Source organism: Camellia sinensis, chromosome 7 (assembly GCF_055761805.1).
Source record: "Camellia sinensis isolate YWXY chromosome 7, ASM5576180v1, whole genome shotgun sequence".
Taxonomy (NCBI): Eukaryota; Viridiplantae; Streptophyta; class Magnoliopsida; order Ericales; family Theaceae; genus Camellia; species Camellia sinensis.
The window spans coordinates 182223956-182237061 of NC_138967.1; positions in this window are offsets into that span (position 1 = coordinate 182223956).

The following is a 13106-nucleotide window of genomic DNA, read 5'->3' on the forward strand; positions in this document are numbered from 1 at the left end:
ATGGATTCTCTCCAAGTCAGCCAACAACACAGTTGGATTTGGTGCTTTCCTCTTAATGCTAGCTATCACCATATGGATTGGTGCCATCTCTAGGAAAGGATTACTGTCCACTACCATAACTCCTTTCTCCTTTTCTACATATTTCAGTAACCCCTTCTGTATCAAATCCTACACACAATTTCTAAAAATATTATGCCATTTACAATATTCTTTTCCTACTCTATCTTGTTCTTTTGGAATCACATGTCCAAGAGACAATGTTAAAAATTTATTAGCCAATAATTCATCAAAAATGGCATCAGCTTTAGACAAATCAAAAGAATACTATTTATATATGGGGTTTGCATTTCTTTAGGCTGGCTGAGTTGCTGGCATGTTCACTGGTTTGTCCACTTTCATCAAAGTCCCACAAACCATTGGTATTTTGCCAACCACTTGTGCCACATCCATATCAACTTCTGTCTTTACATTAACCTCTTGGAAATAAGTGCCATAAGAGTTTGCATTCCTATGTCTTTCCTCCCAAAGTATTGACTCATATCTGGTTACCCTAGATGACAACTCAAACAAGTCTCTGAACTCCATTCCCTGAAACTTCTTTCTCAACTCAAAATCTAACTCATTCTGGGCCATTATCATAATTTCAACCTCAGACATGTACATTCGACACCTATTCTTTGCCCTCTTAAATCCATCAGTGAACTGCTCTGCACTCTCAAAAAATGTCTTCCTTATTTCAGATAGATCAACTAAATTCACTTCAGGCTTAGTCCTATAGAACTGGGCATGAAACTGGCTTTCCATCTCTACCCAAGTATGAACTGAATTAGAAGGCAAGTTAATAAACCATGTAAAAGTAGTTCTAGACAAGGAATATGGAAACAACCTCATTTTAAGAATGTCAGTATTCCCTACTTCTCTATGTTGTAAGGTGAACCTCCCTATGTGTTCAATTGTTTACTAATTTTCCTCACCATGAAACAAGGAAAACTCTGGTACTCCATAGTTCCTAGGAAAAGGTTCGTCATCTACCCATTGTAAGTAAAGCTTCCCAAACCTAGGCCTTTCAGGCCTTCTCATCCCTAGACCATAAAGGTCTTGGACAATTGGATAATCTGGGCCCTTTGAAAATTATCACCATGATTAAAAGCATTATACCCCCCATACCCATAGTTATTTTCAAAAGGCTCTCGCCTGTCGAAATGTAAAGGGGGTCCTAGACCCCTTGGCCTTAGGCCATTACCAAATGGTTCATGGTACATGTCGGGTCTATGCATCTCAAGATGTGCACCCAAATTCCCAATATTGTTAACTCTTTGATTTTCATAACCCATATTAGGAACTTCTCTATACCTAACATTTTGGTTTTCAAACCCTTGATTATAATTTCAAAAACCACATTATTTCTTGGCCTCATGTTAGGATAATCATTAAATGCTATGTTAAACAAATTCCTGTTTTCTATACCTTTTTTGGCCACAAAGTGGATTAGAGAAGACATTTGGCCCAAGTTGCCCCCCAAGCCAGTCTCTTTGAATTTTAACATTTGGGGTTAGGGTTTGAAATACCTCATGTGTTCTTTCCTCAGTAGTTGGGTCCCTGTAAAAGGACATTAGCTTACCAGCAGACTGATATGGCATACCAGTTGGTGGCATATTAGTTGACGGTAGCATGTGTGCACCCCATGCCTTTGAAGACACCTTATGTCACACCCTAAACCCAGGTATGACCTGCCGTGGCCCACAAGGCCTTAGCCCAAGGCATACGTAAACCAAAACACAAATCCATAATCACATTGAACAACTATACAATAGTCCAATAATAAATAACCAAACTCAATCCAGCGACATGCCACAAGTATAAACGGCAAAACCAACCGTAATCAATACCATCCAAACTTATGGGATATAAATAGCCCACATATCAAAATAATTCTAAATGAACCTCAATAAAAGAATAAAAAAGAAATATGCACAAACTTGACATAACAATCCAGAAATAAATAAATAAATGTCCTAGAGGTCCATGCAATTGGGTCCCCGCTATGCCATGAGTCCACTCTAAGTCCTTCTAACACCTGGAAATGATAAACAACTAAGTCAACTGATAGTTCAGTGAGTAGCAACATGGATAATAACTATAGTTTTGAAAACAGGGTTCGATTCCAAAATAAGATATATATCACAGAAACTAGATTGGCATATAATTTTGATAAAGATAATATATTTCAAAAAGAAGGTTCTACAATTCAACAGTTAAAATACTCATGTCATTTTCCACTTAAAATAGATTACAACATGAACATCAATAATTTTCTGGGTACCGAGAATAACAAGTAACATGCCACACAGTTCTCAAGGCAATAAGCCCGTTGGATCCAATATCGAACCAAAAGTCATCCTCGGGGCAGCAACCCGGGCCTTTTCTCTAAGACGATCCAATTGAAGGTCATCTAGCCTAGCCTAGGTCTTTTCCTTACAATCGTTGAGCACTAAAGTTATCATGGCCCAACCCGGATCTATTCCCTAATGGCCAGAGTCACCACACACAGTGGAATAATTTTCCTAGACTAAAATATACAGATGGTCCCGATAATCAATAAAATTCAGTTTCGCAAAACATGGTAGCTCACCATTATAAACATGAGACCATAACAAATAGTTTACAGTATGCCACGTTTACACATGTTTCAGAAATAATTTAATTCCATTGATAATATAATAATTTATCAAAACAATTTAGTCCTGAAACAACAATTCAATTTTCCAACAGTTCAGGGTAGGGGAACATTTATAAAAATATGTAGCATGAAACTACTCACCTACAAACGAAATAACGTAATCCTCGAATAGAGTATAAAAGTCCAACTAGTGCCCAGAACCAAGTATGAAAACTACACGTCACTACTAATTTAAAAATACTAAAGAATAAGAAACTAAGTAAGCCCAAACTAAAGCGCACTAACACGGCTCAACCCAAATCACCGTTACTCTTATATATTACCTAAGCTTATGTTCTTCAAGGTCTAAAATCACCAAGACATGGATTCAAATCGAAACTTAATTAAAATTAACTTTAAGATAAAACAGAATTTTAAACAAGCTTTCCCAATCTATTCACTAACTTTGAAAATTACAAAACCCACTCCATGCTATTTCAAAAATTCCAAAACCCTTCAGATATCAACTAATATATCCTAAGTTTCAAACCAAAATGGTTTCACTTGATTTTCTTATCAAAATAATTATTTACAATTAATTATATCTAAACAGGTTGTTTTCTGCTGCACTTTAAAGAAATTAATGGTTCTCTTAGTATGCATGAGCAATCAATGCAAGGCCAAAAATTTAAGAAACTAGACTTGTAACCGGTTCTAATGAAACTAACTTGATAATTTTTGGATTTATACTCAAAGAGAACGACACTTCCGAAGCTACTGTTTTACACTAGTTTTCTGGACAGATTTGAACGCATCAGTTTATATGGATTTTGACTCCCAAAAATTATGAGAAAATTCCAATATGCAATTCAATATGTAATTAATCTACTATAAAAATTTCAATTCAAAATTCATCTGTTTGATATGATTCCTCAATTTTTAAAGTTTGTGGTTCTGTGTAGAATTTTTAAACTAAGAATTTCTCCCATTTTTTCCCCAGGTATCTTAACAGTGTATCTATATACAAAATACATAAACCTACAACCTCTCCATCAATGAACTAAATAATAATAGAGTAAGGATAAAGGATAAAAACAAACAGAAGAAGAAAAATAGAGACTTACCACACACCCAAAAATCCTTCCTAGTTTGCAACCCTTTTTTTTTTTTTTCCCTTTTCTCTCAAACTCTCTCTTCTCTCCCATGGCTGCTGCTGCCGCCTTATATTGTATTAGGCTACCTAGGGTTCCTATATATATATATATCTAAACAAAAGGCTCTAAATTGTTATCTTTTGTTTTATTTTATTTTCTCTCTCCATTAATTTAAATAAAATACAACTATTACTAGATTAAAATATACTAACTAATTTGTCCCCTATTTTTTTTTTAATAATAAATCTTACCTCTAAATTAAATACTTTCACCATAAATTTATTTTAGGTTTAAAATTAATTAAAAGACCCTCCAATAATATTTAATTTGTACTTAAAGATTCACAGTAAAATATTTGAGATTTGTAAAATTATTGTTATCTAATTATTTGTTTGATTTGTACATTTGGATTCTCACATTCTCCCCCCCCCCCCCCTAAAAGAAAAGTTTTGTCCTCGAAACTAACCTGCGTAAATCATGAGAATAGATGTGGATACTTCTCACGCATCTCATCCTTGCGTTCCCATGTCGCCTCTTCAACTAGATGATTATGCCACAATACCTTAACCAATTTAATGGCCTTTGTACGCAACATTTTCTCTTTCGAATCCAAAATCTAAATAGGCATCTCCTCATACGAAAAATCCTCTCTAATCTGAAGCGGCTCATAATCTATCACATGCGATGAACTGTGCACATATTTCCTCAGCATAGACATATGAAACACATTATGCACTCCTGCCAGCCTATGGGATAAAGCAACACGGTACGTAACCTCACCAACCTTCTCTAATACCTCAAATGGTCCAATGTACTAGAACTCAACTTTCCTTTCTTTCCAAACCTGATGACTCCTTTCCATGGTGATAGTTTCAAGAATACCATATCCCCTACATGAAACTCTAAATCTCTCCTATGATGATCAGCATAACTTTTTTGTCTACTCTGAGCAGCCAATAATCTCTCTCTGATGGTGATAATTTTCTATGTAGCATCCTCCATCAAATCAAGTCCTAACATTTGCTTCTCACCAACCTCATACCAACACAGAGGAGGCATATACTTCTCATACAAAGCCTCATAAGGAGCTACTTCCAAACTAGAATGATAATTATTATTATACTCAAACTCCATGAGCAGCAAATAATTATCCCAATTACCTCACCACTCCAAAGCACAAGCCCTCAACATATCCTCAAGGGTTTGAATAGTCCTCTTCAATTGCCCATCTGTCTGAGGGTGATAAGCTGAACTAAAATTTAACCGAGTACCCATAGCTGACTGTAACGCACCCAAAAACTTAGACACAAAACGAGGGTCCCAATCTGACACTATTGACACAGGTGCATCATGCAATCTAATAATCTCCTTCACATACAACTATGCAAATCAAGCTAGAGAATAATTCATCCGAACTGCAATAAAATGTGCTGACTTGGTTAATCTATCAACAACTACCCAAACTGCATCGTGATTACTACTAGTACGAGGTAATCTGCACACAAAGTCCATGGTAACATGATCCCACTTCCACTCTGGTATAGGTAAGGGTTGTAGTTTCCCCGCAGGTTTCTGAGGTTCTATTTTAACCTGTTGACACACCAAACACTAAGCCACAAATCCTATAATATCACCCTTCATACCATTCCACCACAAATGTTCATGAAGACCCCGATACATCTTAGTGCTTCCAGGATGAATGCTGTAACTAGAACTATGTGCCTCCATCATAATCTCCTTTCTCAAATCACCACCAGCAAGAACACAAACTCGGCTACGAAATCTAAGCAACCCATCATCACTAACGACAAAGTTTGCATGCTTACCCTATGCCACCTCTCGTTAAATACGCTCACACTGGGAGTCCATCTCCTAAGCTAAACGAATTCGTTCTCTCAAGGTTGGCTGAACTGTCAATTGACTACAATAAGCCCTATAACCAGGCGTAACAACCTCAAACCTCAAATGTCTCATATCTTCCACCAAATAACTCTCAATAGACAAAGCCGCAACATCTCAAACCATGACCTTCCTACTCAAGGCATCTGCCACCACATTTGCCTTCCCCAGATGATACAAAATATTCATATCATAATCTTTTAGCAACTCAAGCCATCTTCTTTGCCTCAAATTTAGCTCATTCTGTATGAAAATATACTTCAAACTCTTATGATTAATGTAAATCTCACATGACTCTCCATACAAATAATGTCACTAGATCTTAAGAGCAAAAATTACTGTTGCTAACTCCAAGTAGTGTGTAAGATAATTTCTCTCATGTACTTTCAAATGTCGTGATGCATAAGTAATCACATTCCCATGCTGCATGGGCACACATCCTATACCCTGTCATGAAGCATCACTATAAATCACAAAGCCACCCCTATCTGCCAGTAAGGCAAGGATTGGAGCTAATGTCAATCTCTGTTTAAACTCTTGGAAGCTACACTCACAATCATCATTCCACTCAAACTTTACCCGTTTCCTAGTGAGATTGTTAAGTGGCAAAGCAATACAAAAGAATCCTTCCACAAACCGTCTGTAATATCCAGCAAACCCTAGAAAGCTGCGTACCTCTATCACAGAAGTATGTGGTGGCCAATCAACAATTGCTACCACCTTCATGCTATCTATAGATACCCCATCTCTACTCACCACATGACCCAAAAAGGATACAATGCTCAACCAAAATTCACACTTCTTAAATTTTGCATACAGTCTCTTCTCCCTAAGGATCTGCAGTACTACCCTCAAATGCTGCTCATGCTCCTCCTTACTCCTTAAATAAATTAGGATTTCATCAATAAACACTACCACAAATTTATCTAGCTAGGGTTTAAATACTCTATTCATCAAATCCATGAATGCGGCTGGTGCTTTTGTGAGACCAAAAGGCATCACCAAGAACTCATAATGCCTATAATGGGTAAAAGCGGTCTTAGGAACACCCCCATCCCTTACCTTCAACTGGTGATAGCCTAACCTAAAGTCAATCTTAGAGAATACTTGAGCTCCCTGCAACTGGTCAAATAGGTCATCAATGCGTGGCAAAGGATATCTATTCTTCACTGTGACTTTGTTCAGTTCCCTATAATCAATACACAATCTCATAGACCCATCCTTCTTCTTCACAAACAACACAGGTGCTCCCCAAGGTAAGACGCTAGGCCTAATAAAACCTTTGTCTAGCAACCCCTATAACTGAGTTTGTAACTCCCTCAACTCCAACGGTGCCATTCTATAGGGTGCTTTAGAGATAGGTGTTGTATTGGGGACCAAGTCAATGGAAATTTCTACCTCACGGTCTAGAGGAAGACCAGGTAGATCCTCTAGAAAAACATAAACAAATTCCCTCACTACAGGCAACTCCTCTAACTTCTACTCTGGCTGTTCGATACTCACCACATAAGCTAAATAACCATGACACCCTTTTCTCAACATTTGGTTAGCCTAAAGGGAAAAAATTAAACAAATGGAAGACCTTTTCCCATCTCCCTGAAAGAAAAACTCATGTTGGCCCGGCATAGCAAAAACTACCGTCTTTCTAAAACAATCAACAGAAGCATGATGCTTCGTCAACCAATCCATTCTCAAAATCACGTCAAAATTCTTCATCTCTAAAGAAATCAAATCCGTTGGAACAAGATCTACAAACATTCCTTAACACTACTGTTTCTCCTAATGGAGTAGACACAACAATACATGCATCCAAAGGCTCACAAGGAATAGACAAACAATGTAGAAACTTAGGTGCAGCAAAAGAATGTGTAGATCCTGAATCAAATAAAACTCTAGCAAGTACAGATGATATAAGGAGTGTACCTTGCACCACAGATGGAGCAACCTCAGCCTCCTCTCTAGTGAGAGCATAAACACGTCCTTGGTTAGCCGCTGACTTCTTCTCCTAAGTCTCATTCCCAAATGCCTGACCTTGGGTAGTCCCACTTTTGCCATTATTCTGCATCTAGTTAAACCCACCTCTATAAAAAAAGGTCGTCCCTACCCTTGCCCCTGAAATGACTGTGTCGCTGACTGACCTCCCAGTCCCTTAGACCTACATTGTGCAGAGAGATGCCCAAGCTTGCCACACTTAAAGCACATTCGAGCTGTGCCATCACAATTATACCCAACAGAATGTGACCTACCACATCTATCAATAATCCTCCGATTCTGCTGCCTCATGCCATTGCCAACCTAACCTTGGGTGTAAGTCTTCTTACTAGGATTGCTACCACCACCACGCTGCTCTACTTGTCTCTCCTCCCTAAGCCTCTTGTTTTGTGGTTCCTTGGCCGTTTGTTCCTCAACTTTCTTTTCCTCTTCTAATCCCTTTTCAGCTAGTAATGCCTTGCCTACCAATGTGGAATATGTCTTCATCTCCAAAATTGCTACTTTTGCATAGATCTCTGACCGCAAGCCATTCTCAAACAACAGCACTCTATCTTTCTCTATGGCTACCTGATGTGGGGCATACATCGACAACTCTGCAAACTTGGCTTTATATTGAGCCACTGTCATGTCATTTTGCTTTAGATTGAGAAAATCCACTTGCTTCTACCTTCGCACTGCTTCAAGGAAGTATTTCTCATTAAACAGTTCCAAAAACTTGCTCCACACTAGCTTTGTTTCTCTACCCTCATATTGACGCTTCACCATGCGCCACCAATGCTTTGTTTGACCCTTGAACCTAAAAGTTGCAAAGGCCACCTTCTAGTCTGCTGAAAATCCTAGAACATCAAATATTTTCTCCATCTCTAGTACCCATGCCTCTGCCTCCGTAGGGTCCACAACTCCGTGAAATTCTAGAGGTTTTGCCTTCATAAACCTCTCAAATAAGGAACCTCAATCCAAACTTAAAGTTGGTGGAACTGCTGGTTGTGGGGCTACATGATTGTTCAATAATCCCAACAGTGACTATAAAACTTGTGCGGCTAGTGCAGCAAGAACAACTCCTGGTGCTTCAAGGACCACTAGAGCAACAGATGGTGCAATATGGGGGAATAGTGCCCACAACTGGAGTAATGGTTGGCACTACTAAAGGAGGAATAGGAGCAGGGGGAACTCTACGATTAGCGACTAGCTGATCAGTTCCAAAAGCATTTACACTTCTTCTCCTAGGTGGCATCTCTTAACCTTCAAACTGAAATCAAGAAAATCACAACACAAGCTTAAACAAAACTAACTTAACCAAACACTACTAAGGACTATAGGGACTCAGACCTTGTCTAAATGATAAAATGAAAAATATGTAACTCGATAAAACTATAGCTCTGATACCATTTCCTTATTCTATTATTATTTAGTTCATTGATGAAGATACCTGGGGGGGAAATGATGTCTAAAGAATGGAAGAAATTCTTAGTTTAAAAATTTTGTACATAACACAAACTTTAAAAATCGAGGAATCATATCAAACGGATGAATTTTGAATTAAAATTTTTACAGTATATTAATTACATATTATCATAATTTTCTCATAATTTTTGGGAGTCAAAATCCATATAAACTGATGTGTTCAAATCTGTCCAAAAAACTAGTGTAAAACAGTAACTTCGGAAGTGTCGTTCTCTTTGAGTATAAATCCGAAAATTATCAAATCAGCGTCATTAGAACCGGTTACGAGTCTAGTTTCTTAAATTTTTGGCCTTGTGTTGATTGCTCATGTATACTAAGAGAACCATTAATTTCTTTAAAGTGCTGCAGAAAACAACCTGTTTGGATATAATTAATTGTAAATAATTATTTTGATACGCAAATCAAGTGAAACCATTTGGGTTTGAAACTTAGGATATTTTAGTTGATATCTGGAGGGTTTTGGAATTTTTCAAACAGCGTGGAGTGGGTTTTGTAATTTTCAAAGTTAGCGAATAGATTGGAAAAGCTTGTTTAAAATTCTATTTTATCTTAAAGTTACTTTTAATTAAGTTTCGATTTGAACCCAGGTCGTGTTAGACCTTGAAGAACATGAGTTTAGGTAATATTTAAGAGTAACGGTGATTTGGGTTGAGCCGTGTTAGTGCGCTTTAGTTTGGGGTTACTTAGTTTCTTATGCTTTAGTATTTTTAAATTAGTAGTGATGTGTAGTTTTCATACTTGGTTCAGGACACTAGTTGGACTTTTATGCTCTATTCGAGGATTACGTTATTCCATTTGCAGGTGAGTAGTTTCATGCTACATATTTTTATAAATGTTTCCCTACTCTAAACTGTTGAAAAATTAAATTGTTGTTTCAGGACTAAACTGTTTTCATAAATTATTATATTATCAATGGAATAAAATTATTTCTGAAACATGTGTAAACTTGGCATGATGTAAACTATTTGTTATGGTCTCATGTTTATAATGGTGAACTACCATGTTTTGTGAAACTAAATTGTATTGATTATCGGGACCATCTGTGTATTTTAGTCTAAGGAAATTATTCCACTATGTAAGGTGACTCTGGCCACTAGGAAACAGATCTGGGTTGGGCCGTGATGAACGATTGTAAGGAAAAGACCTAGGCTAGGCTAGGTGACCTTCAATTGGATCGTCTTAAAAAAAAGGCCCAGGTTGCTACCTCGATGATGACTCTTGGTTCGATATTGGATCCAATGGGCTTATTGCCTTGAGAACTGTGTGGCATGTTACTTGTTATTCTTGGTACCCAGAAAATTATTGGTGTTCATGTAATAATCTGTTTTAAGTGAAAAATGTCATTTATCATGTTCTTGAGAGACATGAGTATTTTAACTGTTGAACTATGGAACCTTCTTTTTTAAACAGATTATCTTTATCAAAATTGTATGTCAATCTAGTTTCTGTGATATATATCTTATTTTGGAATCGAACCCTATTTTCAAAATTGTATTTACTATCCATGTTGCTACTCACTGAGCTATTAGCTAGCTTAGTTGTTTATCATTTCCAGGTGTTAGAAGGACTTTGAGTGAACTCATGGCTGTGGACTTGTCTTTTTCCCCTGCCTTTCGGAAAAGGGTTGAAAAGAAAGGCCTCACAGTTCAAACTCCCGAGGTTTTGAATCTAGTCTCACAAGTGCAATGTGAAACTGATAATCACCAAAGAGTCCAAATCCGGCAAATCTTTTTGGAAAATCGATTTTGAATCAAATAATTCCAAAATTGGACTACTTTGCCAGATTACAGAGTCGCCACCTAAATATTTTATTTTTGGAGAAATTTAGGAAATCCTAACTCGTGCCAAAGGCCACGTGTCCGTCATCACCAAAGTTGCCTCGGCTCGGGAACTTGGGTACGAGAGGGGAAGGTCATGAATTGAGCACCCCCGCTCGCCCGATCAAAGATCGGCCTCTACTAATCATGATATGAGATGTTATAAACATCATGTGTTCTTATTCCGGTTATTAAGCTAGCTTTACTATGTGATGCACATAAGCAAGTATAGACTAAATTGCAAGAATTGGAACATTTCAAGTTATGTTTGTTTTCGAAAATGGTTTGAATTTGCCACCCTCAAGTGAGCTTAAAAGACGCGGATTTGCCACCTCAAGTGGGCTTAAAAGATGATTTGCCACTCAACAAAGTGAGCTTAAAATTTACATTCATTGAATCGTTCCAATTCAAACAACAAGCCTTTATCCACAGGCATTCATGCAATTTAGCATTTAAGCACATAGCCTCATGGCAAGCATGGGAAATATGGCAATATGGAAATCACACTCATGCAAGTATGCTAAAGCATAAGACTTACCAAGTATTCCGAGCCAAGAAAGAAAACAAGGTTAGAAAAAAAAAATGCATGATTCCTAACTATGTTAAATGACTAATGCAACACATGCAATGATGCAACTAAATGGGCTCGGCTATTTAATTATGATATTTGCAACACTTTGATAGCATGCTTTGAAATACGTATTCAAAGAAGTATGAAAATGACAATGCAGCTTGAATGATGCGCCGAGCCTCGGTGCATGCAAGACAAATGAATGGATGCAAGTATAAGGTATGCTAATCGAAATATGCTCCTAATCTAACCATCAAAAGCGATTAAATAAAAGGAAGAAAAACGTGGGGTTGGAAAACATACACACACGCACGTACACTAATTACAACATTACACCCTCACAAAGGAGGGTCCGAATGAATAAAGAAAAAAACTAATTAGCTAAGCTGAGCTAATTTAAAACTAATCTAACTAAGCTAATTAGACTAATTATTACAAAACCCGAATAAATAGCTAAACTAATTAACTAAATATTACAACACTTGAAATGAATAAATAACTAACTATCTAAGCTAATTAATTAAAAATTTAACTAGGCTAAGCTAATTAAATATTACAAAACAATTCATTATGCTAATGAAACAATTAAATGATCAAACACATTCAATGCGAGCACCAAAGGAGATAGATAGAGGTTGCATGCACATCACTTGAAAGCTACTCTATCTGTCCCAGATTGCCTCTGTTTCACCTTCGGCCACTGCCTCTGTTTCTACAAAACTGCACTGCTGGCCACACACCAAGGGTCGGCCGTGTATTACTTATGGCCGGCCAGGCCCACAGAGGGCTAGCCGTGCATTGATTTGGTGCAAACTCTGTTTTTGTGCTCTAAGGTGAAATCAGTGCAGATGGAGCATTTTCAAGCTCTGTTTGTCCTTCCTTCCTTCTCTGTCATAGGAAAACCTCAAGAGAAGGTTGGGATTAACTTCAAAACCATCAATGAGTGATGTAATCGCTTAATGATCTCGGATGTCATTTTGGACCAAAAATCAATGAATGTAAAGCAAAAGACCACCCTTCCCTTTTCATCATGGAATGAACTCAAGAAGAGGAAGTTGAGATGCTTCAAAGACATCAAAAACATCATAAATTGATGCTTGATGACCCTTGACATAAGAAACTTAGCATAACGTCTAGCCAAGTTCAAGCTATTCAAGCCATTTTCTTTAATTGTGTTGATTCAAATTTTAAACCAATTGTTTTAGGTCTAGCCATTCATTAGTCCATTTTTCCAAATATGATGTTTAAAGTCCTCTAACCGAGAAGTGATGTCAAACAAGAGGTCCCTCTAAAACATGAGAAGGAGACTACACCGTTGACGATGAATCTCCGAAGAGATTAAACCATTAAGTGTAGATCCCCTTTACATGCCTTGAGCAACCTCAATTGGTTGAAACTATTCTCATGAATGAAAGATATGGATTCATTGATTGATTAGTGAATTTCAGCCTCAAAGCATGTGAAATGAACCAAGAAAGCATGTTAAGCAAAAGGTGTTTTAACTATGCAACCTCAAAGGTGTCTAACAAGGTGTGAACCAAATGGAAAGG